The sequence below is a fragment of the Saccopteryx bilineata genome, chromosome 6 (genome assembly GCF_036850765.1).
Source record: "Saccopteryx bilineata isolate mSacBil1 chromosome 6, mSacBil1_pri_phased_curated, whole genome shotgun sequence".
In the NCBI taxonomy this organism is placed as follows: domain Eukaryota; kingdom Metazoa; phylum Chordata; class Mammalia; order Chiroptera; family Emballonuridae; genus Saccopteryx; species Saccopteryx bilineata.
Window position 1 is genome coordinate 152492974 of NC_089495.1, and position 16044 is coordinate 152509017.

A 16044-nucleotide genomic window follows, 5' to 3' on the forward strand; every position below is an offset into this window, starting at 1 on the left:
CAGTTTAAATTTGGTTTTATTGTGTTCTTCTTGGAGCTTTTACTTGTGGCTCTGTTTTTCTTTTGTTCTTTGTATCTGATTGGAGAACCCCCTTTAGTAATTCCTGGAGTGGGGGTTTTCTGATGATAAATTCCCTCATCTTTTCTGTATCTGTGAATGTTTTTATTTCTCCTTCGTATTTGAAGGATAGCTTTGATGGGTATAGTATTCGTGGCTGAAAGTTCCTCTCTTTCAGGACTTTAAATATTGGGGTCCACTCTCTTCTAGCTTGTAGAGTTTCTGCTGAGAAATCTGATGATAATCTAATGGGCCTTCCTTTATATGTTGTATTCTTCTTTTCCCTGGCTGCCTTGAGAATTTTTTCTTTGCTGTTGGTTTGTGTCAATTTCAATATAATATGCCTTGGAGTAGGTTTGTTGGGGTTAAGAAAACTTGGAGTTCTGTTTGCTTCTTGAACTTGAGGCTTTAGTTCTTTCCACAGGCTTGGGAAGTTCTCATCTATTATTTGTTTGAGTATGTTCTCCATTCCATTTTCTCTCTCTTCTCCCTCTGATATACCTATTATTCTTATGTTATTCTTTTTGATGGAGTCAGATAATTCTTGTAGGGCTATCTCATTTTTTTTAATTTTTGAGTCTCTTTCTTCTTCTCTCTGTTGTGCCTCAAGTTGCTTGTCTTCTATTTCACTAATCCTCTCTTCTATCTGACCTGTTCTATTAGCTAAGCTTGTTACTTCGTTTTTCAGCTCGTGAATTGAGTTTTTCATCTCTGTTTGATTTGTTTTTATAGTTTCAATTTCCTTGGACATATATTCTTTGTGTTCATTGAGTTGTTTTCTGAGCTCCCTAAATTGCCTTTCTGTGTTTTCTTGTATATCTCTGAGTATTTTTAGTATTTCTATCTTGAATTCTCTGTCATTTAGCTCCAAGGTTTCCAATATATTAAATTTTTTCTCCATAGATTTTTCCTCATCTATCTGTGTTACCTCTCTTTCTTTTGTATCCATGATATTCGATTTTCTCTTCCTTAATGGCATCTGAGGGTGGTTTTGTTGATAGTATTAATGAGATTTAATAAAGAATAAAAAGTTAAAAAAAAATAAAAAATCGAAAAGAGTTGTTTTTTTAAAAAAAATTAATAATGAAATAAAGAAAAATAAAATAAAATAAAAAATTTTAAAAAAAGGAAATTATTCCCCCCCTCCTTTTTTCCTCTCCTCTCCTCTCCCCTCTTTCTTGAGAAAATCTTGTGGTGGATTGTGAATTATAACAAACAATGCCTGTGATGGAGGGCCTGAATTGGGGAAAAGTAATAAAGGGGCAAAAAAGAAAAAAAAAGGAAAAAAAAAAAAGAAAAAAGAATAAAAAAGAGCATATGGACCCACAAAAAGCAAAGAAGGAAAAAATTTGGGTCAAGAATAAAATGATTTGCTTTTAGGTGTTGGTTGTCTAAGAGTTTTGATGAGAGGAATAAGAGGAAAATGGAAAAATGGGGGGACAAATTAAAAACTTACTATTGTATTTAGTGGAACAAGAACTAGATAATATGGAAAGCCAGGGATGGGAGCACTGCTAGTGAGTTAAAAAGGTGAAGTAAAAACCCCCCAAAATGCCACAAACATAGGTTTGAGTCCCAGATAAGATAATTTGTTTGTTATTGAGGTTTGAATGAGAGGAGATGTAAAGGAGAAAGGAAGAAACTAATATAGAGGGAGAAAAGAAAGAGAGAGAGAGAAAAAAAGAGGGAACCACTAAAAGAAGAAAAAAGAAAGGAGAGAGAGAGAGAGAGTTAAGTGTTTTGGAGTGCAACCCTCATAGAGAGAAAGGAAGAGAAGAGAAAAGATAATGGGAGATGTAACACTTATGGGTAGTGTAGTTCAAGGAGAGGAGAGAGTAAGACCGGTAGAGAGTTAATCAGCCAAATTGGAGGAGGAAAAAAAAGTATCAAGAATGAAGATTAGAGAAACAAACGAACAAATATAATAAAATGGGATAGGTTATAAAGTCTGCAGATTATTCTTGATTTTGAGAGGTTATCTTCTTGCTTTTTCTTTTCTCTCCCTCTTCCTGGTCGGTGACTCTGTACCCCTGGTTCTGCCCCTTTGGCACACTCAGGTAGAGGTTTGCAGTTGATAAGTCTCTATGGCGATGTCATGTATTGTGCTTTATTCTCGTTGGGAGTCGAGGCTCATTAGCATTTATAGGCTCCGACAGTGAGAGAGTCTGTGTTCCTGGAGCCTTTCTCCTAGTCTTTCCTTCCTCAATTAGTAGCCTGATAATCCAGCTATGGGGTTTCTGCTGCCTCTGCCTGGATAGTAAGAGGCTCAAAGAGCTGGCCACTCCCCACTCTATTCCCACTCAGCACAGGGCTCTGGGTAAGGCTCAGTCAGTCAGAGCTGCTAGCATAATCAGGTGGGCTTTCCGCCCACTCCAAGACCTCTGGCTCTGCCACTCTGTCCGGTAACACAAGCGGGCGCCCACTTCCGGGGCGCTTGGAGGAAACTCTCACTCACTGTCTGCGACCAGGATATCTGGCCAGCAGTCTCACGCTCTGAGTGAAACCCCCAACCGCAGGGAAAAGTTGCAGCGTTGGAATTGAGTCTCGCTCCGTCCCCGTGCGCGGCTTTTGCAAGGCGCTGGGGTGGCTCGAGATTCCGCCTTGGCCCAAAGGCCCCTGACTCTGCCCCTCTGTGCGATAACACGGGCGCGCACTGCCGAGGCACTCGGAGGAATTGCTCACTCCTTATCTGCGCGCGCAAACCAGGATATGAGGCCGGCCGCGGTTCCCTCTGAGTGAAACACCCTCCAGCACGGAAAATCTCCACTGTTGGAATTAGTTCTCACTCCCTCCCGTGCGTGGCTTTCCCAGGGCGCTGGGGCTGCCCAGAGACTCTGCCCTCGGCCCACAGAAAGGCCTCTGACCCTGCCTCTCCGTGGGGCAACACGGGCACCCACTCTCGGGGCCTAGGAAGAAATTCTCGCCCACTAACTGCGCACCAACCAGGAGACCGGGTAAAATGGCCGCTCTGCTTGTCTTTCTTTCTTTGGGTTTGGCGGGAGTGTTAGCTTGTATTGCCCGGGTTGCCACAGGATCAGATTTTCCTCGGCTTGGATCTCCGTGCCACAGCCTGGTTCAGCCCTTTGTGCCGCGGCGGCCTGGATCTATTCACCCCCTTTGCCTGCCTCAGTTTCTATATTCACAGTTACCAGAGAAACCTCCCTGTTTAGGTTAGTGAGGAAGGCAGAGCATTTCTTACTCCCTATTTCCTTCGGGGTTTGGTTATATATTTAGCCAATTTTTCACTCAATCATACCTTTGGGTGTATTGCGAAGCATCTGGAAGCTCCAGGTATAGGTTTTTCTGTTTCTGGTTGAAGATCTTGTTGAGTTTTGGGGGAGATTTATTGGTATCGCTTCCTACCCTGCCATTACTCTGACGTCATCTCCAAGACGAAATTAAATTTTAAAAAGGCATTTGCCCTGCACTAGTGATAAGCCAAACATAAGATGAAGGCCAGGACCACTGCTTTCCCTCACGCAATTAGCTATCTCAATTCAATTAACCTGGTTTTTGGACTTCTGCAGTTGATAACACATTTACTTGACCGGTCCTAGAGATTAATCGTCATTTTCTGCTAAGCAGATTTACATCATTATTAGGCGCAACAAACTAATTTTCTAAGTATCACGAATGCCCTTTGATTTCCTTTTTTTCTTCTTCTTCCTTAAAAAAGCCTTTTTCCTTTTTTTTTTAGGAAACATTCAACAGTGTCACTCAAATGCTAGATCAACAGAAATTCTTACAATAAAGAAAATAAAGATGATGATGACCCTGTGATCGCATTGCACCTGGAGACAGGGAGAAAACAAATCGATTGGGAACCAAATTCTTCAAAACTTAGATGTGAAGGGAGCAGTGGGTGGTGGGTGGAGAGGGAGAAAACAGGGCAGGGGAAATCCTGCGTTTTCTAATGGTTTCTCCTCTTTTCCTAATGGCGGTCCAGTGTTGAACAATGTAGTAAATTTGTGGGAGTTTTGCTGGGGGGTCTGAGGGCTTCTGGAAGCCTGGGGGCAGGGAGTGGAAGCTGGAAGGGTTTGAAGGAGGAGGGTAGGGGTTCCAACTGGCTCTGTGCGCAGGGATCTGTGTGCTGAAGGGGGCGCTGTGGTGCGTTTGTGATGGGGTGGCGCTGGGGCCGTCCATCTCTGTTAGTGCTTGCAGTGACCTGAGCCAGTGTGACGGATTGTCATCTTTTTTTTTTTTTTTTATTAAATTTAATGCAGTGACATTGATAAATCAGGGTACATATGTTGAGAGAAAATATCTCTAGATTATTTTGACATTTGATTGTGCTGTATACCCCTCCCGCAAAGTTAAATTGTCTTCTGTCACCTTCTATCTGGTTTTCTTTGTGCCCCTCCCCTCCCCTAACCCCTCTCTCCTTCTTCACCCCATCCCCCTCCCCTAACCCCCGCCCCTGTTGCCATCACATTCTTGTTCATGTCTCTGAGTCTCATTTTTATGTCCCTTCTATGTATGGATTCATCTTAGTTTTTTTTTCTGATTTACTTATTTCACTCTGTATAATGTTGTCAAGGTCCATCCATGTTATTGTAAATGATCCGATGTCATCATTTCTTATGGCTGAGTAGTATTCCATAGTATATATGTACCAAAGCTTTTTAATCCACTCGTCCTCTGACAGACACTTGGGCTGTTTCCAGATCTTCGCTATTGTGAACAATGCTGCCACAAACATGCGGGTGCATTTCTCCTTTTCGAGCCGTTCTATGGTGTCCTTGGGGTATATTCCTAAAAGTGGGATAGCTGGGTCAAAAGGCAGTTCGATTTTCAGTTTTTTGAGGAATCTCCATGCTGTTTTCCACAGTGGCTGCACCAGTCTGCATTCCCACCAGCAGTGCAGGAGGGTTCCCTTTTCTCCACATCCTCGCCAGCACTTATTCTAGGTTGTTTTGTTGATAAGCGCCATTCTGACTGGTGTGAGGTGATATCTCATTGTGTTTTTTTTTTTAACATTTTATTTTGTTTTTATTTTATTTATTCATTTTAGAGAGGAGAGAGAGAGAGAGACAGGGGGGAGGAGCTGGAGGCATCAACTCCCATATGTGCCTTGACCAGGCAAGCCCAGGGTTTCGAACCGGCGACCTCAGCATTTCCAGGTCGACGCCTTAATCCACTGCGCCACCACAGGTCAGGCACTCATTGTGGTTTTTAATTTGCATTTCTCTAATGATTAGTGATGTTGAGCATTTTTTTATATGCCTATTGGCCATCTGTATGTCCTCTTTGGAGAAGTGTCTATTCATCTCTTTTGCCCATTTTTGGATTGGGTTGTTTGTCTTCCTGGTGTTGAGTTTTACAAGTTCTTTATAAATTTTGGTTATTAACCCCTTATCAGACGTATTGTCAAATATGTTCTCCCATTGTGTAGTTTGTCTTTTTATTCTGTTCTTGTTATCTTTAGCTGTGCAAAAGCTTTTTAGTTTGATATAGTCCCATTTGTTTATCCTGTCTTTTATTTCACTTCCCCGTGGAGATAAATCAGCAAATATATTGCTCCGAGAGATGTCGGAGAGCTTACTGCCTATGTTTTCTTCTAAGATGCTTATGGTTTCACGGCCTACATTCAAGTCTTTTATCCATTTTGAGTTTATTTTTGTGAGTGGTGTAAGCTGGTGATCTAGTTTCATTTTTTTGCAGGTAGCTGTCCAATTTTCCCAACACCATTTGTTAAAGAGGCTGTCTTTACTCCACTGTATTTCCTTACCTCCTTTGTCAAATATCAGTTGTCCATAGAACTGTGGGTTTATTTCTGGGTTCTCTGTTCTGTTCCATTGATCTATATGCCTGTTCTTATGCCAGTACCAGGCTGTTTTGAGTACAACGGCTTTGTAGTATAACTTGATATCAGGAAGTGTGATACCTCCCACTTTATTCTTCTTTTTTTAAGATTGCTGAGGCTATTCGTGTCCTCTTTTGGTTCCATATAAATTTTTGAAATATGTGTTCTATATCTTTGAAGTATGTCATTGGTATTTTAATTGGTATTGCATTGAATTTATAGATTGCTTTGGGTAATATAGACATTTTAATGATGTTTATTCTTCCTAACCATGAGCACGGTATATGCTTCCACTTGTTTGTATCTTCCTTGATTTCTTTTATCAATGTTTTGTAATTTTCCGAGTACAAGTCTTTAGTCTCCTTGGTTAAGTTTACTCCTAGGTACTTTATTTTTTTGGTTGTAATTGTGAAGGGGATTGTTTCCATAATTTCTCTTTCTGACTGTTCATTGTTGGTGTATAAAAATGCTTCTGATTTCTGAGTATTGATTTTATATCCTGCCACTTTGCTGAATTTATTTATCAGGTCCAGTAGTTTTTTGACTGAGACTTTAGGGTTTTCTATATACAATATCATATCATCTGCAAATAATGATAGTTTTACTTCTTCTTTTCCAACTTGAATGCCTTTTATTTCTTCTTCTTGTCTGATTGCTGTGGCTAGGACTTCCAGGACTATGTTAAATAAGAGTGGTGAAAGGGGGCACCCCTGCCTTGTTCCTGATCTTAAGGGTATTGCTTTTCATTTTTGCCCATGGAGTATGATGTTGGCTGTGGGTTTGTCATAGATGGCTTTTATCATGTTGAGGTATGTTCCCTGTATTCCCACTTTGCTGAGAGTTTTGATCATGAATGGGTGCTGGATTTTATCAAATGCTTTTTCTGCATCTATTGAAATTATCATATGGTTTTCTCCTTTTTGTTTATGTGATGAATCACATTGATTGATTTACGAATATTGTACCAGCCTTGCCTCCCCAGAATAAATCCCACTTGATCATGGTGATGATTTTTTCCATATATTGTTGGATCCGGTTTGCTAATATTTTGTTGAGGATTTTAGCATCTATATTCATCAGAGATATTGGCCTATAATTTTCTTTCTTTGTGTTGTCTTTGCCTGGTTTTGGAATCAGAATTATGCTCGCCTCATAAAAGGAGGTTGGAAGTCTTCCTTCCTCTTGAATTTTTTGAAATAGTTTGAGAAGGATAGGAGTTAGTTCTTCTTTGAATATTTGGTAGAATTCCGTTGTGAAGCCATCGGGCCCCGGACTTTTCTTTGTTGGGAGTTTTTTGATAACTGTTTCGATCTCCTTTTTTGTAATCGGTCTGTTTAGGTTTTCTGATTCTTCCAGATTGATTTTTGGAAGATTGTATGTTTCAAGGAATTTGTCCATTTCATCTAGGTTGTCTAGTTTTTTGGCATACAGTTCTTCATAGTATTTTCTTACAATATTTTGTATTTCTGTTGTGTCAGTTGTTATTTCTCCTCTCTCATTTCTAATTTTATTTATTTGAGTCCTCTCTCTCTTTTTCTTAGTGAGTCTACTTAAAGGTTTATCAATCTTGTTTACCTTTTCAAAGAACCAGCTCCTAGTTTCATTGATCCTCTGTATTGTTTCTTTAGCCTCTATGTCATTTATTTCTGCTCTGATCTTTATTATTTTCTTCCTTCTACTACATTTGGGCTTTACTTGCTGTTCTTTTTCTAATTCTTTTAGATGCAGGGTTAAGTTGTTTATTTGAGCTTTTTCTAGCTTCTGAAAGTGTGCCTGTAGTGCTATGAACTTCCCTCTCAGCACTGCTTTCGCTGTTTCCCATAAATTTTGAGTTGTTGTATGCTCATTGTCATTCGTTTCTAGGAATTTCTTTATTTCTTCTTTGATCTCTTTCTTAATCCATTCATTATTTAACACCCTGCTATTTAGTTTCCATGTGTTTGAGAATTTTTGAGCTTTTCTGCTGTGATTCATTTCTAGTTTCATGCCGTTGTGATCGGAGAAAGTGCTTGATATGATTTCAGTCTTCTTAAATTTGTTGAGAGCACTTTTGTGCCCTAACATGTGGTCTATCCTAGATAATGTACCATGAGCACTTGAAAAGAATGTATATTCTGCTGCTTTAGGGTGAAAGGTTCTGAAGATATCTATTAAATCGAGTTGATCTAGTGTTTCCAATAAGTCTGCTGTTTCTTTGTTAATTTTCTTTCTTGAGGATCTATCTAGTGATGTTAGTGGGGTATTGAAATCCCCTACTATTATAGTATTGCTGTTGATCTCACCCTTTAAATCCATCAAAGTCTGTTTTATATATTTGGGTGCTCCTATATTAGGTGCATAGATATTTATAATAGTTATATCTTCCTGTTGGATTACTCCCTTTATCATTATGTAGTGGCCTTCTTTATCTCTTACTATATCCTTTGTTTTAAAGTCCAATTTGTCTGATATAAGTATTGCTACCCCAGCTTTTTTTTCATTTCTGTTTGCATGAAATGTTTTTTTCCATCCTTTTACCTTCAATCTATGTGTGTCTTTTGTTCTAAGGTGTGTCTCTTGTAGACAACATATGTATGGGTCCTGTTTTCTTATCCATGCAGCTACCCTATGTCTTTTGATTGGATCATTTAATCCATTTACATTTAAGGTTATTATTGATATGTAGTTGTTTATTGCCATTTTCTTCTTTAAAGGTGTATTCCTTTTTCTTTTTTTTTTTTCTGTATTCTTTTCCCACTTTATCTGTTTATACCAGGCCCCTTAATATTTCCTGCAGCATTGGTTTGGTTGTAATGAATTCCTTGAGTTGTTTTTTGTCTGGGAAGCTTTTTATTTCTCCTTCAATTTTAAACGATAGCCTTGCTGGATAAAGTAGTCTTGGTTGTAGGTTCTTGTTCTGCATTACTTTGAATATTTCTTGCCATTCCCTTCTGGCCTCAAGTGTTTCTGTTGAGAAGTCAGATGTCATCCTTATGGGGGCTCCTTTGTAGGTGATAACTTTTTTTTCTCTTGCAGCTTTTAATATTTTCTCTTTATCGCTTAGCTTTGGTATTTTAATTATGATGTGTCTTGGTGTAGGTTTCTTTGGGTTTCTCTTTAATGGAGTCCTCTGTGCTTCTTGGATTTGTGAGAGTTTCTCTTGCATTAATTTAGGGAAGTTTTCAGCTATGATATGATTGAACAAAGTCTCTATCCCTTGTTCTTTTTCTTCTTCAGGAACCCCTATGATGCGGATGTTATTTCTCTTCATGTTGTCACAGAGCTCTCTAAGAGTTTCCTCTGACTTTTTGAGTCTTTTTTCTCTTTTCTTCTCTGCTTTCATGCCTTCATTCCAGTTGTCTTCTAACTCGCTGATTCGATCCTCTGCTCTATCTATCCTGTTTTTAATTCCTTCCATTGTAGTCTTTATTTCTGATATTGTATTTGTCGTCTCCAACTGATTCTTTTTTATACTTGCTATTTCTTTATTTAGGTTTTCAAACTGCCCCTCCATTGTTGTTCTAAGATCCCTAAGCATCCTTACAATCATTATTTTGAACTCCGCATCTGGAAGTTTGATTATTTCCATATCACTCAGTTCATCTCTCGAAGGTGTCTCTTGTGGTTTCATTTGGATTGCACTCCTTTGTCTTCTCATCTTCTTTTTTTTTGTTTTATTTGTAGAGTTGGTTGAGTCTAGGCTTGGTGTTGTCTGCCTCCAGTTTTCAGTTGTGTTATTTCTAGGTCTTCTTGGGTTGGTATCAGCTATTATTTGTAGTCCACTTTCGGATTTGGGCAGCTTTGAAGTCTTGATTTGTTTGTTTCCTTAACAGGTGATAGTCTTGTTAACTGATCTCAGCAGGGGGCTTCCTTGAAACTGTAACCAGGAATGCTGTGGGTGTAACCTGAGACACTGAAGGTCTGTTCCACCAACTAATCTCACTGGGGGCAGGGTTTTTTCTCAGCTTCAGTAGGGGGAGGTGTATCTCAGATCTCCATGGAGACCTGAGTTACTGCCCCTCCTCACCACTTCTTGTTTTCAGCTGTGTCTTGTTGTGCTGATTGGAGCTGGATAGATGTCCAGAGATCTCTGATCCGGAAGCACTTCAGCTCTGTTTTGTGAAAGGTTCAGTCCCTCCCCCAGCTATGGCCACCTCCAGCACAAATGAGTCAGCTTTTTTATTTCGTTTCTTGCATACCTTAGCCCCTCACAGTCTGTCCCTCTCCCTGTCCTTTCCACTTGGGAGATAAGCTGGTCTTTTCAACCCACCTTGCTCCCTGGTCACCAGGTAAGTGGCTGTGAGCAGTAGTTTCTGCTCTTTTTCCTCTGTGAAATCCTCTCTGGCCTCTCAGCCTCACCCCCCCCTCTTCCGTTCCTGTAAGCAGAGGAGATTCAGGCACTCCTTACCAGGATTATTGTGGCTTCCTCTTTGCTCCTTGGTTTTTGAGAGCTGTTCTTGCAGTTCAATGCTGGTTTTTCATGCTGATTTTTCCTAAATTGATTTGTATTCCAGTTTGGTGTTGAGAGCTGGGCGTTTGTGCATCCACCTACTCCGCTGCCATCTTGGAGCTCTCCTCCGGATTGTCATCTTGAAGAGAGTCTAAACTGTTTCCTGAAGAGGTTGGAATACCTGCTATAAGGATCCCTCCCAAACCTGTGTTGTGCTGTGGTGGGAAATTCAAGTCCAAGAAATTACTATTTGCGGTGGGGTTTGCTTTGTGGTTCACATGCATGATGTTACTGTGTGGAAAGGCCATCCAAGGGTAGTGGGCTGCCTGGCCTGGAAAACTGAATGAGTTATAAACCGGTCGGTGCTGCTGAAATTGAGGGAACCTCTGTGGCAAGACTGAAAAGGTACTATGAGAGAGTTGGCATTCGTAGGTGCAGCGGGGTGCAGGAATCCAGAGCCCGGACCTTTGGCGCTTGTAGTGTGTGAAGAGGAGTTCTGAAGAGATGTGGGCGAAAGGAAGGGCTGGTCTTGGACTGACAGTTCCTTTTCAATCAGGTCTGCTAAGGCTTTTCGAGTGACATCAAAGGGATCAAAACCCAAGTCATCTTCTGGCTTTTTAGAAGAACCAAAGCCAAATGCTGCTTGCCAGTCTGTAGAGGACGATACTGGGATGGTTTCTGATGTGAAGAGGCTCTGCGGCTCCGGGGCTGTCGGCCAGTCACTAGACGTCTGTGGGGAGCTGGGGAAAGGAGGAAGCCCGCTTGGAATAGGGTTGGGATGGCTGGAATGGCAAAAGTTATCTGAGACTAACGACTGTGACTCAGTTACTGCCCCTTCAAAAGGGGACCGTGCACTGTGATTGGATGAATTGATGGGGACGACTGGGTTAGATTTTGATAAACCAGGTGGTAGGTGGTGGAGGTGTGTCACTGTTAGATATCTGCTGGGAATTATCACCATTCCCTATACCAGGGGTCCCCAAACTTTTTACACAGGGTGTCAGTTCACTGTCCCTCAGACTGTTGGATGGCCAGACTATAAAAAAACTAAACAAATCCCTATGCACACTGCACATATCTTACTTTAAGGTAAAAAAACAAAACAGGAACAAATACAATATTTAAAATAAAGAACAAGTAAATTTAAATCAACAAACTGACCAGTATTTCAATGGGAACTATGCTCCTCTCACTGACCACCAATGAAAGAGGTGCCCCTTCCAGAAGTGCGTTTTGGGCCAGATAAATGGCCTCAGGAGGCCGCATGTGGCCCACCGGCCATAGTTTGGGGGCCCCTGCCCTATACTGAGAGAATCTGAAGGTTTCTCAATGGGGGTATCATACCTCTGCAGTGGGGTCACTTTGTTCTTATTCTTATCAACTGAACCCATAGATAATTGAAGAAAATTGAGGTTTAATTTATATAATTCTTGTAGTAGTTTCTGTTCATATTCTTGGTGTTTACCTGCCTGCATTTCCTCTTTTGTGCAGCTGGCCACCTCGTCCCCCAATTCATGTAGATACATGCAGTCAGGTTTTGGACACTGCATAGTCTTTAAGAAGTAACTGCAGTATTTTGTTGTACCTAGAGATGCTTAAGCTTTCTGCTGTTCATCACTACATTGTTGACACATTGTATGGCTTTGAGAGCATCTTCTGACTGGATATAGGTTACGTAAGCGCTGGTACTTGGACCCTGTGAGCCTGCATATGATGTGCTATTATTGATGACAACTTTATGTATTTTACCAAACTTCCCAAATATTTTGGTCGTTTTAAAACCTCTGGGTCTGCTAGGCACTAAGACAGACTTACAACAAAGACGAGGTTTTTTTGTACAACACGTACACTAGCCAAATGTTTGCGATTTTCTGATATTTTCTGTTTTCTCTCATTTTGTTTCTGTTTTTTCTCATTCTTTATCCTTTGCAGTTCTTCCTGGGAGAGTGGTTTATAAACTGCTGGGTCTTTTGGATATGGCTTTCTACATGCAGGACAAAGCCCATTTTCATCAGTGTGAATTAGATGCCAACAAAGTCGGCAAATCTGGTAGCCACAGGTGCAAGGGAAAAAAATTGACATAATCTATCTCCAAGGGCTTCATGCAAAGAGGACATTCCACAGGGTCTTCCTTTGCATCAGGACTGTGAGACATCTTCACGTTTATTACAGCAGCAAACATTTATAATAATTTAAGGGAGAAAGAAGTTCAGCACTGAGAGTTAAAATGTAGAACTTCAGAGACCCACCTGCCTTGCCTCGCTTTTCCCGGAGCCGACTTCATAAGCTGCCACGACTGGGCCTGATTGCTTCAGCGAGTCCGACCTTTAGGGCTGAGAGAGACACTCTCAGCTTTCGGTGGATTCCACAGCCAGACGGGCCACCATCTTACATTAGGGTAAGACTCCTCCGGCCTCTAGGAAGCATTTTAGAACCGACAGCTTTCTGTGTGTGTGCAGGGTCCTCCCCCTACAGCTGGAGCTAGATCACTTGCCTCTGCAGTGCACAGTTGTGCATTTTGTATGTTCCAGCTCATGCTACTTCACACTGAGATGGGGCATCTTTTTCTCCCCATGATCATGAACACTGAGAATACTTTTCAGAGGAAGTGGCATATCCATAAAATGCTTATAATGATGTATCTCAAATGTGTGCCATTTAGGTAAAGACAAAAAGGTGTAACAGTGATACCAAAACTATAGCATCTGGGGAAGGAAGGAATTTCTATTCTCTCTGAAAGGCATAAGAATTCACATTCCTCATTGGTATACACCATTCCCTCTGTGAAAAAGTTTCCCCCATGCATGCTGATTTGGGGGCTGATCAGCTAGTGACTTGAAGATATTTCTGTTTACCAGATGCTAAAATCAGGTCAGTTTTGATCTAGTCTTAGAGTTTAAAGATATTATTAAAAATTACTGAAATGAGGAAGGTTAGAGAAAGGGAGTTAGAAAATAAGTATTGGTCGGTCTCCCAGACTGTGTGCGTGGTGTCCAGGTCTCCTGGGACACAGCCACACTACCTGCTTACATGCATCTTGGGTGCTCTGTAGCAGCCTAAGTGACTCATTGTGACAGAGACAGCCTGCAAAGCTGAAGATGTTGCATATTTTGCCCTTCTCAGCAAACTTTGCTGATCTCTGGTAGCCATTAAAGGAGCAGGGTGAGTCACCAGGCTACTGTGTTCTGTCTGGAATATTCTGAGGACTATAGAAGGCCCTTTAGTTGGATTCCTTCTTTATCAAGCAACCTTCTGAATGTAATTAGACTTCTCAAGTATGTTGCTCTATTAAGAAAACAATGTGTGTACTTGCAAACATGTGTTTCCAATCATCCTTGACAGTTAGATTTCTCATTGTGAATTACTAATTGTCCTTCTGGTACAGTTTCATACATTTACACAGGGCACTCTAGTTTGAGAGGCTCTAGCATCCCTTGATATTAGGGCCAGGCCTGCAGAGCTAGAGGACATGCTTCGGGCTCATGAGCCACCCCCTTGGAGTCAGAGCCCCATGCTCTGATCTCATGTAACAGTCTTGCTCTTATCCTTGGGAAAGCAGGAAAGAATTTGTGCCAGAAAAATGTTTGATATTTGTGAATCTTAATTTCTAGGCCTCTTTCCATATATATATATATATATATATATATATATATATATATATATATCATACACAGTGGTCCCTCTTCTATTGCAGGAGTTAGGTTCCAGAACCCCCTGCGATAGGCGAAAATCCTTGAAGTGGTGACTTTATATTTATTTTATTATTTATGTATATTTTAAGGCTTTATAAACCCTCCTCATACTCTTATGTTTGCCTCATACTCCCACACTGTTATTAACCTTTCCCACACTTATTTTACTTATTTCACTACAAAAGTAATTGAAATAATAAATACATAGAAATACGAATATACTGCAAATATACTGCAAATATACACGATATAGCGAAAAATCCACAATACAAAATTAGATATATACAATTAAAAATCTGCGATACAGTGAGACCACGAAAAGTGAACTGCAATATGGTGAGGGACGACTGTATATATATATGTGTGTGTGTGTGTGTGTGTGTGTGTGTGTATTATTTATCAAAGTAATACATGAATAAAGTTTTTAAAATCAAATAGAGGTATAAGATTAAAACAATAACAATCCCCTCCCCAGCTCCCTCCTGATCTCCAGTTTCCACTACCCAGAAGTAACAATTTTCAAATCTTTTCATTTTATTTTTTATATTTGCCTTCATAATTCTAAATAACATGCTGAATAATACTCTTTGAAGTACAATATAACGAGTAAATAATGAGAGTCCCCACCACCTTCATCCACTCTCTGTAGTCCGCCCTTGGGTTTCTAATTCAAAGTTTGCAAGTGGTTTTTTTTTTTATTCATTTTAGAGAGGAGAGAGAGGGAGAGAGAGAGAGAGAAAGACAGAGAGAGAGGAGAGAGAGACAGGGGGAGGAGCTGGAAGCATCAACTCCCATATGTGCCTTGACCAGGCAAGCCCAGGGTTTCGAACCGGCAACCTCAGCATTTCCAGGTCGACGCTTTATCCACTGCGCCACCCAGGTCAGGCTTCTAATTCAAAGTTTGAATGGAGGGAAGAAGATCTGGTCACTGCCACCACGGACTTCATGCTGCAAAGCTGCTAGCAGAGCACTGGCCTGAGCACCCAACCAGGTGCTCAGGGAATTAAGATTCACAGGAAGACCACACTCTAAGCTGATTACCCCAGGCACTGGGCCACTGTGCGCTTCTGGTTTTATAAAATAAAAGCATGGCTCAGATAACTTCTCTGCATCTTTCTAGCTCTACAGTCACAAAATTTACATCAATTCAGACAGATATAGAAATATAATCTACTTTTATAGAGAAAATGACTTCTATGGAGGTCTGGGACTAGCTCTTCCCAACTCCTCTGTCACTGGTAGTGTCTTGAGGGACGTGATCATCATTGGCATTTCCAAGCTTACGTAGGGATGGTACAGGTAGTGACTCCCTCCTCTCAGGTGTCCCAGCTAGAGGCTGCACAGTATATCTCTGTGCCTTGATGCCACGTTCCAGTCCCTGGCAGTTATGGCCTGTGGGTTGTTTTGTTTAAATCCTTAAACAAAAAGAACAATGATTGTACTTGGACTTGGGGTCATTTTGAGGTCCTGGGGACTCCCTCCTCTGATAGCAAAGGCAAGTTCAAGAGTCAGAGGAAGTGATGAGCCCACCCCATGGACAGAAGCAGCATAGATGAGCTGCCACCTGCTGGGTCCGGTTGGCCCTAATGCAATGGGCATGCTGTGTATGAAATGGGAAGCACATGCAGGATGTTATGGGTTGAACTGTGTCTCCAAAACCAGTATATTAAGGTCCTAACCCCCATTACCTCAGCATGTGGCCTTATTTGGAAAAAGGGTCTTTGCAGATGCAATTAATTAGTTAAGATGAGTACAGTGAGCCCTTAATCAAATATGACAGATGTCCTTAAAAGAAGGCTGGTGGTAAAACACAAGGAAAAACACTTGTGTGAAGATGGAGGCAGAGGCTGGAGTTAGGCAGCTGCAAACCACATTAGGAAACCATACATGTTTGCCTGTACCAGAGATACGGTGAAAATGAACGTGGCCCATCGCTAGCTATTCTCTGATTTAAAAAGCATCAAGAAAATGTTTAAACCTGATAAATTTTTCTTTATTTATTTTTAAATTCTTGACTAATTCTTTATTTTCTTTTACATTTTTTAAGTGGAATTCATTAGGGT

At 40.8% G+C, this 16044-nt stretch overlaps 1 pseudogene; it reads right to left on the reverse strand.

The window, feature by feature from the left end:
• Positions 1 to 3988: 3988 nt before the first annotated feature.
• On the reverse strand, positions 3989 to 12444 carry LOC136308473 (CCR4-NOT transcription complex subunit 4-like; annotated as a pseudogene).
• Between the last annotated feature and the right edge of the window lie 3600 nt (positions 12445 to 16044).